Source organism: Scylla paramamosain, chromosome 24, assembly GCF_035594125.1.
Source record: "Scylla paramamosain isolate STU-SP2022 chromosome 24, ASM3559412v1, whole genome shotgun sequence".
In the NCBI taxonomy this organism is placed as follows: domain Eukaryota; kingdom Metazoa; phylum Arthropoda; class Malacostraca; order Decapoda; family Portunidae; genus Scylla; species Scylla paramamosain.
In genome coordinates, this window is record NC_087174.1 from 12345828 (window position 1) to 12361004 (window position 15177).

At 47.4% G+C, this 15177-nt stretch overlaps 1 long non-coding RNA gene across 1 annotated transcript in view; it reads right to left on the reverse strand.

Moving 5' to 3' along the window:
• LOC135112743 (uncharacterized) overlaps positions 1 to 15177 on the reverse strand; it is a 48161-nt gene that overhangs the window by 2148 nt on the left and 30836 nt on the right. The window lies entirely within an intron of this gene.

Sequence of the window (15177 nt, forward strand, 5' to 3'; positions counted from 1 at the left end):
TTAAACTTGCGAAGAAAAAAAACGGTAAAAAGATTGATTAATGAGAATGAAAACAAAAATCATTAACCTAACGAAAAAAAAGTGGTAAAAAGAAATGAAAAATAAGGCGAATGAAAAGGAAAGAACAAATGAATACACTAAAGAAAAGAAAAAACGCAAATATATAAAGAGTCAATATATAATGTTTGGGAAAGTGGATGGAAAGGTGAAGTTGTGAAGTGAGGCTGGCTGTGTAGAGGTGGGTCTCAGGTGAATCACAGGTGAGTCGCAGGTGAATCTGAGGTTAGTGTGCAGGTGAACACGCTCCCGTTCCCCATTAACCTGTCATTCCGGTGCCAACAATTGCAGGGTTTACTTACACCTTCTATCTTTACGAGTTCCCGCCTTCCGCTGCCTCCACATTAACTCTCTCTCTCTCTCTCTCTCTCTCTCTCTCTCTCTCTCTCTCTCTCTGAGGTGTGAGTCTACGCCAGGTAAAAAACAAAGTCAAATAATATTCAATGAGATATTAAAAAAATGTGCATACAAAATACACACACACACACACACACACACACACACACACACACACACACACACACACACACACACACATTGTTTACTCTCCTCTTTCGCACACATCTCTTCTTTCTTCCCCTCACACCCCTTCCTGCCCTTCACCCTCCCTTCTACCTTAAACAATGCATTTTTTTCTTCCTTCTCCCTCTCCTCACCGTCTTTGATACCTCCCTTCCCTCCCTCTTCCTCTCAAACACTGACTTTCCTCCAGTTTTCTCTCCTAATTTCACTCTCTGACACATTCCTCTCTCTTAACTTCTTTCTCTCCGACGCTAACTTTCCTCCACCTTTTTTCTCTCAACTTCACTCTTCTACACATTTTCCTCTCTTTCATATTCTTTCATATTCTTCTCTCTCAACTTCTCTTTTCTCACATCCTTCCTTCGTAGACACTTTTCTCCATTATTCCCTATTAACTTTATTTTTCCTCCACATTCTTCTCAATTTCATTCTCCACATTCCTTCCTATACACGTCCTTTCTTCATTCCATTCTCCCGTGTATCCTTTGATTCACTGTTTATCTTCCACCCTTTCCTTCTATACGTGCATCAAACGCAGCTGTATATACCTTACCTGCCTCACCTCCCTCTATTCATTCCCATCCCATACCTCTTTCACTCACACACTTGTATCTTCTCACTCATCTCTCTTATTATCTTTCAGCATTCATGAAACACTTGCCTAACACACTCACACATCCGTATATTGCCTCTTAAAAGCCTCACCACCTTTTCACCATCATCACACACTTCCCGCACTCACTCACAGTCACACATACCTGTTTCTTCTCTCGCACGTTTTCCTCTCACTCATTAAACACCTGCCTCTCTCACATTCACTCACACACATACACACACACCTGTCTTACCTCACATACAAAAACACCCTTTCTCTTCCATCTTCTCCATTCTCATCTCACACCTGCCTCCCTCACACACTTACACATACACACCTGTCTCCCCATGCCCCTCACCGGCCTCACACACACACACACACACACACACCTGTCTTCCCCTACCCTCCTCACCGGCCTCACACACACACATCTGCCTCCCCCCTCCCCTTCTCACCTGTCTCACACACACACACACAATCACCTGTCTCCCTCTCCCTTTCTCATCTGCCTCACACACACCTGTCTCCCCCTGCCCCTCACCTGCCTCACTCCATTACTGACAGGGAAGGTAAGATTGCAATGGTTTACCTCGTCATCTTTTGAGAATTATATTTTCATTACTTTTTTAGCAACAGGTGACCGCGCGAGGCAACCTTAGCTCACCCAACCCTTCCTCTCTCTCTCTCTCTCTCTCTCTCTCTCTCTCTCTCTCTCTCTCTCTCTCTCTCTCTCTCTCTCTCTCTCTCTCTCTCTCTCTCTCTCTCTCGGCAAATAGTATAATGAAAACACCATCATAAACTTCTTAAACTCTATTGAAGACCTAAACTAAGTAACTCTCTCTCTCTCTCTCTCTCTCTCTCTCTCTCTCTCTCTCTCTCTCTCTCTCTGACACCATCATAAACTTCTTAAAATCTATTGAAGAACCAAGCGAGTGATGATGCTCAGAGATTAAAGAGAGAAAAATAATAAGGAAAGAAAACAAGTGATGCGAAATAAGACAAAGTGTAGGGAAGGTGAGGGAGGTGATGAAGGTCCGCGCTGGGGTGTGGGGGTGATAAGGGAGTGATGAGGGGGTGGGGGAGGGTCAGGGGTGGTGTTGAGGGTGTCAGGGGTGTGGGAGGAGGCAGGGTCACGTGGAGGTCACAGCTGTGGGAGGCCGTGAGAGAGAGAGAGAGAGAGAGAGAGAGAGAGAGAGAGAGAGAGAGAGAGAGAGAGAGAGAGAGAGAGAGAGAGAGAGAGAGAGAGAGAGAGAGAGAGAGAGAGAGAGATACTTAACACCACGCGTCAGAATTATTAGCACGATTAATATCAAACAAAGCGAAGATAAGACGAAGCAATATACAAGTTATACAAATGTGCCAGTAATATACAAAGGCAGGAATACATTGCACGCTTGTAGCCTATCACGAGAGCGAGAGAGAGAGAGAGAGAGAGAGAGAGAGAGAGAGAGAGAGAGAGAGAGAGAGAGAGAGAGAGAGAGAGAGAGAGAGAGAGAGAGAGATTTAGGCAGAAACCGAGAGGATACTGAAGAACGAGTAATAATAATAAAATAAAAAAAATAGAAGAACAAGAACAACAACAACAACAGCAACAACAACAACAACAACAACAGGAGGAGGAGGAGGAGGAAGAGGAGAAAAAGAAGAAAAGGAGAGAAAAAAGTAAAAAAATAAAAAAAGACAGACTGACATCCAAGCCCTCAATATTTCCCACGAGCCTGAAGCCCACGCCCACACACGCCCTTCCCGCCCACACAGCACCCTCCCCGCACACACACGCCCTCCCCGCCTACACAAGTCCTCCCAGCCCCATACGGCCATTACACCCGCGCTCTCCAGCCTCCCACGGCCCCACACGCTCAGGGCAAGGCCTCATCTGGGCGTTCCTTCGTCAGAATAGGTGAAGACATGAGAAGAAATGATAAATTAGTGAAGTTTATTGATATGTGGCTTATTCTGTTGCTAGTTGATGGTTGTGGAAGTAATTGGTGTTGATAGTGGTGATGGTGATAATGGTGATGATATGGAAATGCGAAAATACGCGTCATGAAAGGGGAAAAACTAGAGTAACTAGAAAAAAGTCAGTATTTGAACATATAAAAGTTTAACATACCAATCAATACGAAAAATGAACCAGGGTCGAGAACGATAAAGAAAAAATTAGACACCATAGAAACACAAAAATGCGAGTCATGAAGCAAAAAAAGGATGAAAAACAGGAAAAAAAAAAACATATCATACACACGAACGCTTTACATAATAACAATCAAAAGGGAAAGTAAGGTTCAGCACGATAAAGAGAAAGAATCATGTGCCATAAAAATACAAAAATACGATGGAAAATAACAAAAAGGTAAAAATTTAAACACACAAAAAGCTGAACATAATAACACTAATTAAGAAAAGACAAAGTTAAGAACGATAAAAGGAAAAAAAAATCATGCGGAATATAAGCAAAAAAAATAAAAATAAAATAAAAACAAACAAAAAGTCAATATATAAACACACAAAATCTTCCCATCACATCAATCAGGAAAAGTGAAGTAAAGTTAAGAACGATTAAGAGAACGATAAAGAGAAAGAACCATGAGCCAATAACTCTCACTCCCCCACCGCCACCTGGCCTGGCTCACGGCGACACAATTAGTCCCACAGGTAATAGTGGAGACAGATCGCCAGGGGAGCCAGGCACAGGTGGGCGGCAATACAAGTAAAGACAGGTACTGAAGGTTTAATGATCTTCCTATTTAACCGGACACACGAGAGAGAGAGAGAGAGAGAGAGAGAGAGAGAGAGAGAGAGAGAGAGAGAGAGAGAGAGAGAGAGAGAGAGAGAGAGAGAGAGAGAGAGAGAGAGAGACGTCGCGGTTGTTGGCCCCTCCCCCCTACCCTCCCACAAACATTATCTTGCCAACACCACTCTCTCAGCAAGTTTGAAGCCCGATTTCCAAAACCTCTCTCTCTCTCTCTCTCTCTCTCTCTCTCTCTCTCTCTCTCTCTCTCTCTCTCTCTCTCCAGGTGTGCAATAGAGGCTCCTGCACAGGTGTAAAATCTTAGGTAAGTCTTCTGGGAGTGAAGGACAGCAATTAGAAGTCCACACGAGACTAAATGAAGTAAACGACGATTTACGAGTATTTTCATTTTAAAAGGCTGGAATTTTCCTGTTTTGATGTGTGTGTGTGTGTGTGTGTGTGTGTGTGTGTGTGTGTGTGTGTGTGTGTGTGTGTGTGTGTGTGTGTGTGTGTGTGTGTGTGTGTGTGTGTGTGTGTGTGTGTGTGTGTGTGTGTGTGTGTGTGTGTGTGTGTGTGTGTTTGCTGTCGATTAAAACCTAACAAAATAAAAAGTAAGACGAAAGAAAAACGAAAACATCCATTATGGTTTAGTTTATAGTGGTGGTGGTGGTGGTGGTGGTGATGTGGGAGAGGAGAGAGGGAGGAGGGGGAGTTTGACGTACGACGATATCATAAAAAGATACTCCGATAAAATGAGGTGGCAGGAGGAGAGGAAGACGAGAGGGAGAGGGAGAGGGAGAGGGAGAAGAGAAGGGAGGGGCGGGCCTAAGGGATTGAGGGAGGTTGAGGCAGGTTGAGGCAGGTACTGGAGCACAACTTGGCATGCGATCTGGAGTGGGTATTGAGAGGGAAGAGAAGGGAAGAGAACAGGGTAAGAAAAGGAAGGGAACGGAGAAGGGAGGCCGAGTCACAATCACGAAGGAAGGAAGGAAGGAAGGAAGGAAGGAAGGAAGGAAGGAAGGAAGGAAGGAGGAGGAGGAGGAGGAGGAGGGAGGGAGGGAGGAGGAGGAGGAGGAGGAGGAGGAGGAGGAGGAGAGTACTCAAGGACAGGTTCTGAGACTCCTGACAAGCCCCAAACATCCGTGAATGCCCAAATCGTGCTGTAATTCTCTATAGTGACTCGGTTCCTCGGCCAAACCCTCGGCGTGGGAACCCAGACACCCACAGCAGCTGTCACCTTTCTCATTCCAGTTCGCTTTCTCTCTCTCTCTCTCTCTCTCTCTCTCTCTCTCTCTCTCTCTCTCTCTCTCTCTCTCTCTCTCTCTCTCTCTCTCTCTCTCTCTCTCTCTCTCTCTCTCTCTCTCTCCCTCTCTGCCAAGTGGGGTCAACTGGTTCTGAGAAGTGCAACTCACTCCCAAGTTGCTGATCGGAAGGCGCGAGGGACGTCGACCTGCAAGACTCAGCCAGCCGGGGTTGTCCTGAGCTAGTTCTTCTCTTTATTCTCCTACTTTTTTATTTTTTCTCCTCGCCGCCACTGCCTTGTCATCACTTCTCCCGCAACCACAGTCCCAAGCTACAGGTGCCCGGCCCGTGACCTCGCCACAACATTACCGCGGAACAAAACAACCTAAGTCCATGCAGCCTTCCAGCCTGACGTGTTCCCCGATACATCGAGACAAAAAACAGCTGATGTGATGCAACATAAAAACCTCAGGTCTGTGCAGGCCTCAGGTTTTGATTTTCCCTCACAAATCTCGACTGCTTCCGTTCTTCCTGTTTGATTAAGCTATTTTTTTTTTTTCATGGCAGATGAGGGAATGCGGTGCTGCGCCACACAAGCAGCGGCGCCTTATGAAGCTGCAGCCGCTGCGGGCGCGCACACGTCGGTGCAAGGTTGGCGGTAATTAAGATGTCGTCTTACATCACCCTTTCACGGCGTTACCAGAAAGCGAGAGGAAACCCAACTCTTACTCAGTGTTTTGAGGGTCCAGGCGGCCCCCGTGTGGCGTGTGCGTAGCCAAGCTGGCCACCCCTGGACACAGCAGAGCCTCATCTCACGGCAGAGTATCGCGGCACACACTCGAGAAGAAGCGAAAGTTTATTGGCAAGTGTGCAGCAGGTGCGGAGAGAGTACCGCGCCGAGAGGAGCGGCGGGAGGGCGGCTCCGTGCCCCCGCTGACCTCTGGCGGGACCTTGCGAGTTAGTGGGTCAGTAGATGGCCCTCAGGTCCTACTGTAGTAGTAGCCGACGTCACACAGCAAGGCCGCACGTGAGCAGCAGGAGACCAGCATAGCACAACACCTCGCGGTACAGCACTCCTCAGCCGCGGCCGCTGCTCAACACTCGGCGGATTCCTAAGGTAGCAAATCTACGGCGGCCAGGTGCCGCGGAAACGTAAGATCTTGCCCTCCCCTCCCCACGGCGCCTGCTGCCCGCGTCGCACCTGCCGAGCCTCGGAAACGGTTAGCGCGATGCAATTGAGGCGCGTAATGAGAGAACAAAACATATTTATCTACATAAAAGAGTGGACGTAAAAGGAACCTCAGGTGGCGAGGAAGCACCAGCGCCCACGGGTCGCGGCAACAGCCAGCTCTCTCTCTCTCTCTCTCTCTCTCTCTCTCTCTCTCTCTCTCTCTCTCTCTCTCTCTCTCTCTCTCTCTCTCTCTCTCTCCCCCCCGATGCATTGTTGATGTATTACGCTACGATTTTTATAATTTGTTTCTGGCACGGGGCGACGCCTCCCCAGCAGGCCGCGGCAGCAGCAGACGGCGCCCACTGACCCGGTTGCGGCCACGCTCACGTTATCACCACTGCCCTTAATTTTGGGAGTAGAAAAAAATAGTAGGTGTTAGTTTCGTCAGCCGTGGCTGGTACACCACCGCGCCGCCGCTCAGCGCCACCTGCGTCCTGCTGGTCACCAAAGTGCGGGTTGTCCGCGGCGGGAGGCTCCGGCCCGCCTGCCATCATGCTGGTCACTGCGGGACACTGGACTGCCGCGACGGACCCAAGCAATAAAAGTAATTAATGATTACCTGCGTCCAAATGTGGGTTTCGTCGCCACCAGCTGCTAGGATTTTTTGCAGGCGGCGCCAGGCGGCACCGCCAGCCTGGCTGATAATGCTAAAGTTCACCGAGGGAGGAGCGTCAGGCCCTCGCGTCGGGGCTCTATTGACACGCCCCGCGCGCCCCCCTCGCTCTGGTCCAACGGTGCAGCGCCCGCCTCTTCCCAAGGTGGTGCCTGGAGAGTCCCGGGGCTTGAACCCTGTCCAGGTGGCAACACCATGCCGGCATCGTGGATTATAAAAATGCAAATGGCCGGAATGGTCGAGGAATCTGCTGTACAAGCGACACAATCGACCTTATCGGTGGGGGGCAGCGGCGGCCGCGGAAGGATGGAGCTCCGTGGTTCTCAGCTCAGCACTGCAGCAGGACGCCTTCCCCCTGCCACCAACACGTGGGTTGCAGAAGTCACAGCGCCACGCACACTCGACACTCGTTGATCGCCGTTACATTTCCACAGGCCGCAGACACCTCCTGTCAACACACCCCGCGCCGCGCTGCCTGCAGGCTGCCTGACGGCGCCGCTCGGGTTACCTCGGCAGGAGATGTCGATTAGCTATGAGAACACACGACAACACGACAAGCTTTGCGATCAATGGAGACCCAACACCCCCACCCTTACCCCCACCACCTCCACAGCCTCCACGCCGCCCTACTGCCCAGACCCAAACCTTCCCCGCCCGAGGCCTGCTGGCGGAACTACAGGTAATTGCAGGTAATGCCTGCTGATTGTGTGGTGACGTGCAATCTGCATAACCCGCCGCAGGGAAGGCAAAGGTGACGCTGCTCTCTCTCTCTCTCTCTCTCTCTCTCTCTCTCTCTCTCTCTCTCTCTCTCTCTCTCTCTCTCTCTCTCTCTCTCTCTCTCTCTCTCTCTCTCTCTCTCTCTCTCTCTCTGAGTTTAATGCATTCTTTTCTTCGTAATAATGTGTTCTGATCGTCTCCCTGAACCAGTGTTCTCGTCATTCTTTTCTTGCCTCACTCAACTTTTTTTCACATTCGTATTTCCAAGAGTTATAATCTTGTCCTCTCCTTTCCTTTCTCGCCTCTCTCACTCCTCTGCCTTGTTTCTCCTCCCTTTGCTTCATAATACCCGCCAGCAGTAGACGTGTTACGAGTATTCCCCACTCACTTACTCATGTTTCTTCCTCTCTCTTCTCCTCCTCCTCCTCCTCCTCCTCCTCACAACCTGTTCCTGTTTCCTGGCAAATGTTTCGTTCTTCAGATATTTTTGCTTTTCATAATTGAAGCCATCACCTCAGTCGCCTTGCAAGTGTGTGTGTGTGTGTGTGTGTGTGTGTGTGTGTGTGTGTGTGTGTGTGTGTGTGTGTGTGTGTGTGTGTGTGTGTGTGTGTGTGTGTGTGTGTGTATTGTAATTCCCAGCGCCTCTTGCCCCGTGTCTTCCCGCCCCTCCTCCCGCCGTCCATCACAACCTCTCGCTGCTCAATCATCCACCTCGCTGCTCCTCTCGCTGCTAGCACATTAAATCAACCCAGGAGAGGACTCGAGGCCACAACACCGCAGGGACTCCTTCGTCAGCAGAGAAGTGCGGATGCTGATGGTATGAGTGCTGACGAGGGCGGTGAAGGAGAGAGGAGATACAGATACTAACGGAGGTGATGAGGGAGGGATGTAGAGATGGTGATGTGGTGATGAAGAAGGCGATGAAGGTGATGTGAGAAGGATGTTAAGGTAGAAGTGATGAAGGAGTAAGGGTGATGACGTGGTGATGAAGGTGCCTGTGGGATAGGAATGTTGAGGTGGAGGTGATGTGGGGATGAAGGCAAGGGATGTTGTGGAGATGATGGTGAGGGAGGGATGTTGAGGTAGTGATGTGGTGGAGAGGGAAGCGATGGAATGATGCTGTGGTGATGAAGGTAAGGGATGTTGAGGTAAGATGATGAGGGAGGCGATGAAGAAAGCAAAATGTGATGAACGTAAGGTATGGTGTAGCGATGAGGAGGATGAGGTGAGGATGCTAAGGAATGTACAGAGAGGAGAGTACACGTGCCACCGTCAGCATCACCACACCCCTGGAAGTAACATTCGCGGCATACAAGGGGCGTGTCCATCAAGGCAGGAGCGAGTCTACAGCGTCAGTAGGGTACAGGCTCCTTCAAGTCCCTTGAGGGGGGTGGAGGGAGAGGATCAGGTCCCTTATCTCCTGCAGGATCAGCGCCGCCCTCGCCATGCCCCCTCACTGTGGGTCCTGGGGCGGCGGGTGCGCGTGGCCACGTCCCAGACTCACTACCACCCCGCGGCAGCATCCTGTTGGCGCGAGTTCAACCTTCTACTTTTCCTTTCGACAATCACCAATCTGTCCTCCAGCACGCAGGTTACCTCTCTAGGTCCTCTCTTCAAGACGCACCGAGAGTATAAGGGAGGAAGAAAGAGAGGGAGAGGAAGGACGCACCGAGAGGAGACAGGAAGGGAAGAAAGAAAGGGAGAGGAAAGGAGAGATCAATCAGGCCACTACATCACGAACATATCCTTTTCCACCAATTCCAGCGAAACTCATCATAACACGCATTGACTCTTCAAGACAAGCCGACAGAAAGAGAGGAAGTGAGAGAAAAAAGGGAGAGCAAGGGAGAGGTCAGGTGCTACATCACTAACATACCGTTTTTTTTCCACCAATTCAAGTGAAACTCATCAAAAAAACACTTATTGAATATTTGGTCATGTAGGAAGACACGGTAAACTCTGCAAGACTGCGATGACATGCGGCAAACTGCGAATTCTGGGACAGCTGGGGACTGGGTATCGTGCGGAGCCAGTGAAGCATGAACGAAGGACTGCGTGGTCTTAGCGAGGAGCCACACGGAGACTTGAACAGCGGTGAGGAACAAGAAGGAACACTTTTGCGCTGCACCTCCACTTGTTTCAAGTTCCTAAGTAGTGAAAGATGTACGGATTTTTAAGAGTGTGTATAAGGTTCTAGTGACAGATTAACAAGATTTCTGCATTATTAACAGGATAAATACTCTTGACGTAGCTAAGTATCTCTGTGGCATTTGAAAACAGTCGTGGTGAAACAGCAAAACGTCTTTGAATACATACCATAGAATAAGACGAGTGGAAGTGGAGTGGAATGGGACGTGAAGTGCGGATAGGAGATGGTTGTGGAAAAATGTGCCTGACGACTGTAATCTGTCTGCCGGGCGCCCCAATAACCGCAAATCATCTCTCTAAACACCTGACGGTCGCGGCCTCCCGAAAAACCAAGCCAATCTTGACAACTTATCGCGAAAAGTGAGCCGCGTAATGTAAGAGTCACCGACAAGAAGGGGACTTTTTGCGGGCACCTGAGTACACTAGGGCGTCTCTCTCTCTCTCTCTCTCTCTCTCTCTCTCTCTCTCTCTCTCTCTCTCTCTCTCTCTCTCTCTCTCTCTCTCTCTAATGCTGCGGTTTAGTTCTCTCAGGTGACCAAGATGAGGATTGGTAAGCAGAAGGAGCAGGAGGAGGAGGAAGAGGAAAAGGAAGAGGAAGAGGAAGAGGAAGAGGAAGAGGAGGAGGAGGAGGAGGAGGAGGAGTCACAGCACAGGGGTCGAAGTGTTACAAGTTTCTCTCTTCCTCGGTATGAGGTGAACGTTATTTCTGGTGATCAACGCGTGTTGCAAGTCCGGGAGAGAGAGAGAGAGAGAGAGAGAGAGAGAGAGAGAGAGAGAGAGAGAGAGAGAGAGAGAGAGAGAGAGAGAGAGAGAGAGAGAGAGAGAGAGAGAGAGAGAGAGAGAGAGAGAGAGAGAGAGAGAGAGAGAGAGAGAGAGAGAGAGAGAGAGAGAACTACACCTCAGTACTGCACACTTTATAACTTACAAGAAAATAAGAATCATGAAAAAAAAAAACAAGCGGATGATAAACAAATCCAATTAGAGCACCAAGAAATTTAACGAAGAAGGAATTAAAAGCAAAAATAAAAAAAAAAAAAATCCACATACGAGACTCGAACTGGGAGGAGTGCAAATGTTTAAAGTGGAAAGGAATCGTGTTTAGCATTGGTGAGGAGGAGGAGGAGGAGGAGGAGGAGGAGGAGGAGGAGGAGGAGGAGGAGGAGGAGGAGGAGGAGGAGGAGGGGATGATGGGTGAGGTAAAGAAGAGGAAGATCGGGTGGAGTAGAGTGGAGTGATGGAAAGAGGGTGGAGTGGAGGGGGCGGAGGGAGAGGTGGAGGTTGGAGGGAGAGGTGGAGGTTAGAGGGAGGGATGGAGGGCGAGAGGAGATGTTGATATTTTGCAATCAATGCGCATTTCCCAGTTCTCTCTCTCTCTCTCTCTCTCTCTCTCTCTCTCTCTCTCTCTCTCTCTCTCTCTCTCTCTCTCTCTCTCTCTCTCTCTCTCTCTCTCTCTCGTGCGTGCGTGCGTGTGTGTGTGTGTGTGTGTGTGTGTGTGTGTGTGTGTGTGTGTGTGTGTGTGTGTGTGTGTGTGTGTGTGTGTGTGTGTGTGTGTGTGTGTGTGTGGATTGTTCTAAAGCTATCCGTTACACACACACACACACACACACACACACACACACACACACACACACACACACACACACACACACACACAGCTGGAGCATGTAAGCATAAAATATGTTCTCGTGTATAGACTAAGCGGACATGTTTTCCTAAGGGCAATCATGCTCACCTGTTGCGTCAGACCAGGTGTGTGTGTGTGTGTGTGTGTGTGTGTGTGTGTGTGTGTGTGTGTGTGTGTGTGTGTGTGTGTGTGTGTGTGTGTGTGTGTGTGTGTGTGTGTGTGTGTGTGTGTGTGTGTGTGTGTGTGTGTGTGTGTGTGTGTGTGTGTGTGTGTGTGTGTGTGTGTGTGTGTGTAAAGCATCCTCGTGTAAATACCTTCGTGTGTTTTGCCGTAGCTTTTAATTCGTTACGCACACACAAAAAATGACTTAAAAAACTGAAGGATGGAGACATCAACATATTTACAAATAATCAAATTTCACGCAAAATAAACACGAGAGAGAGAGAGAGAGAGAGAGAGAGAGAGAGAGAGAGAGAGAGAGAGAGAGAGAGAGAGAGAGAGAGAGAGAGAGAGAGAGAGAGAGAGAGAGAGAGATTCATACTTCCGTGATTTAGAATAAGAGGGACAAATTTTCCTTACTTTTAATACTGTTGTAAAAATAAGTAAAATTTTCTCGGCTACAGAACTTTTTAAGATGCTGCAATGTAAAAATACATCAAGAATTTTGTGTTTCCTAACTTATTATTTTTTTAAAGACCGTCAAGTAAAAATATCTAAAAACCAATGGAGAGTTAAGAAGAAGACTTTCCCATCAGTGCAAGAATTAAGAACATAGAGCAAATTATATATGCATTTTTCCCTTCTCGTAAAATTCTACCAACTCTTCTTTTTTTCTTCATTCGCTGACCAGAAAATTATCATAAACTAGTAGCGGTGGCGATCCTTCATTTATATATTCATTTATGCATCTTTTTCATTGATTTTTTTATGCTGCTAAAGATTCTACTGCTCTTGTGGGAGGAAAAGCAGAACCCTGGAGCTCCCTACCTGCTTCTGTATTTCCTCCTACCCTTCCTCTGAACTGTTTGAAGGGGAACATTTCTAGACACTTCTCAAATTTTGGATGATCCTTTCTTGACTATACTTTATACAGTCTGTCACCTTCAATGGATCTTTTTTATAACTTTTGGTTGCCCCAGACCAGTGCCGTGCCCGTCTCACATAAAATAACGCTGCAGAGAAAAGGAACAGGAATATCAGATAAATGTTCTTTCAGTGTTATCTTTGTTGGTGCAATGAAGCGGAGAAATACATTAATAAACATGAGTTCCTTGCGATAATTTGTGTGTATGGTTGCAAGGAAGAACAAGAACAGGAATATTAGTTAAATGTTCTCTCTGTTATCTCGATGCATTGAAGCGTGGAATCACATGAATATATATGTTCCTTACGTTAATTCATGTATATGCATCTTTATATAACTTGATTATATGCAACACGATGTCCTCTGGTGCACTGCCTTCCCGAGCCTGCAACTCACTGTTACAAGGAAACACAAGACAACTCGGCAAATGAAGCGTGAAAGTCTGTTAAATTCCTTGCTGAGCTCAGACGTAAATAAAGAGAAAATAAATAAATGAATAAACAAAATATTAAAGAAATCAGAATGTCTTCTGTGTTGATAAATGAATTTATATTAATTTTCTCGATTCATTTAATTTCAAGTACCTAAATACTGATTTTAGTATCGTTAATAACTTTATTTTTCAACTCAAGGGGACTGTACTGATGAGATGAAACCAGAAGTGAGGATGAAGATGAAAGAAGAGCAAAGTTGGAACGACCCGAGTGGTGATGTAAGGAAAAGAGGTCCGGCTGAAGGGGAAGAGGAAAAGGTATGATTATAGTGATAAGGAAAAATGAGGTGAGGGTGAGAAGGAGGGAGGAGGTAAGATGGTAACAAGAGAAAGGAGAAGAGAAGAAAGGAGAGGAAAGAGGGTAAGAGGACCAGGTGAGGAGATAAGAACACCTCATATCTCATTTTTACCCCTCACGTTTCCTTACCAAGGCATGAGACGGGGAAACAAGATAACTGCATACTCTCTCTCTCTCTCTCTCTCTCTCTCTCTCTCTCTCTCTCTCTCTCTCTCTCTCTCTCTCTCTCTCTCTCTCTCTCTCTCTCTCTCTCTCTGGGTGCAGGTCTCATTATGCAGAGTCTCGTAAAATAAATATATAACAGAGTAGAGAATAGAGATAAAATGTGCAGCCTCATGCCAGACAACAGCCACAGTGGGGGAATTACTCTCTCTCTCTCTCTCTCTCTCTCTCTCTCTCTCTCTCTCTCTCTCTCTCTCTCTCTCTCTCTCTCTATGGCAGGGGAGGTGGACAGAAGTGAGAGATGGCTGGAGATAGGGTGACAAGACGTGTGATGAAGGAAGAGTCGAGTGAGGATGTGAGAGGTGAGAGGGAGGTGAGGGAGAGAGGGAGAAGGGTATAGAACGCGGTGTCTTTTAGTGTGGTCAGGGAGACGCTGCTGTGTTTACAATCTCTCTCTCACTCTCTCTCTCTGGGAAGTCCCGTTCAATGCCTCTATACACCAAGCGACACTCAAATATTCCAAAGGAGTTCCCAGTGTCTGTTATCTTGCCTTGAAGTCTCCACTGATCTCTCTCTGTCACCTCCTGAGCCCTTCCCTCAACCTCCCCTTCCCTCCTCTACGGTTTGTTCCTCTTCTAACAGGGACTGCCACGTGTAGGTCTGATGGCTTATTGCAGCTTCTCTTGTTTTCTAATGTTTCGAGGTTCTTATGTTCTTCTGTTTGCTTCTTCTGTCCCTTTACTTTATTTTTCTCTTTTCTTCTTCCTTCTCTTGTTTTTGTTGTTGTTGTTGTTGTTGTTGTTCTTCCTTTCTTCTTTTCTTCTTTTTCTTTTTTTCTTCTTTCTTGTTCTTATTCTCTCGTTTTTTTCCTTTCTTCTTTTTCTGCTTCTCTCTTCCCTTCTTTTTTTCTTTCTTCCTTTCTTCTTCTCCCTCTCTTCTTTTTTTCTCTTTTTCTTTCTTTTCCATTTCTTTTTCTCTTTTCTTCTTTCTTTCTTCTCCCACTACTATTTTTTTCTTTTTTTCTTCTTCTTCATCTTCTCCCTCTCCTCTTTTTTTCTTTTCTTTTTCTCCTCCCTCTACTCCTTTTTTTCTGTTCTTTTTTCTTTCTTCTTCTTCTACCTCATCTTGCCCCTCCTCCTCTGTCCGTTTTCCTTCATTGCTCTTTCTCTCTCAAATCCTCCTAACCCCTTCTGACCATCCTCCTCCTCCTCCTCCTCCTCCTCCTCCTCCTCCTCCTCCTCCTCCTCCTGCTACTCCCAGTGTTTCTTCAGCGCAGGCTCACAAGATGGCCAAGAATCAGGAACCACCCAATGCTATCTTTCCAATTATTGTCGATTTACTACCAAACTGGACTCATGTTTCCTTACCGTGGCCCCTTTTATGGCGCAAATTGCCTCTCTTCACCTCTTCCGCAGATTCTTACGATGTTTTCTTAGCCTTGTTTACATTTTTTTCCCCTCTCTCTCACTCACTCAGTCTCCCTCTCTTCCTCCTCCTCCTCCTTCTCCTCCTCCTCCTCCTCCTCCTCCTCCTCCTCCTCCTCCTCCTTCCTCCTCCTTCTGGTCAGTCAAACGTTTACTTGTACGCTATTTTCTTTCCTTTTTTTGGTTCATTCTCGCTTTTATCAAGGATGGAAATGTTTCTATCTCAACTCCCTCGC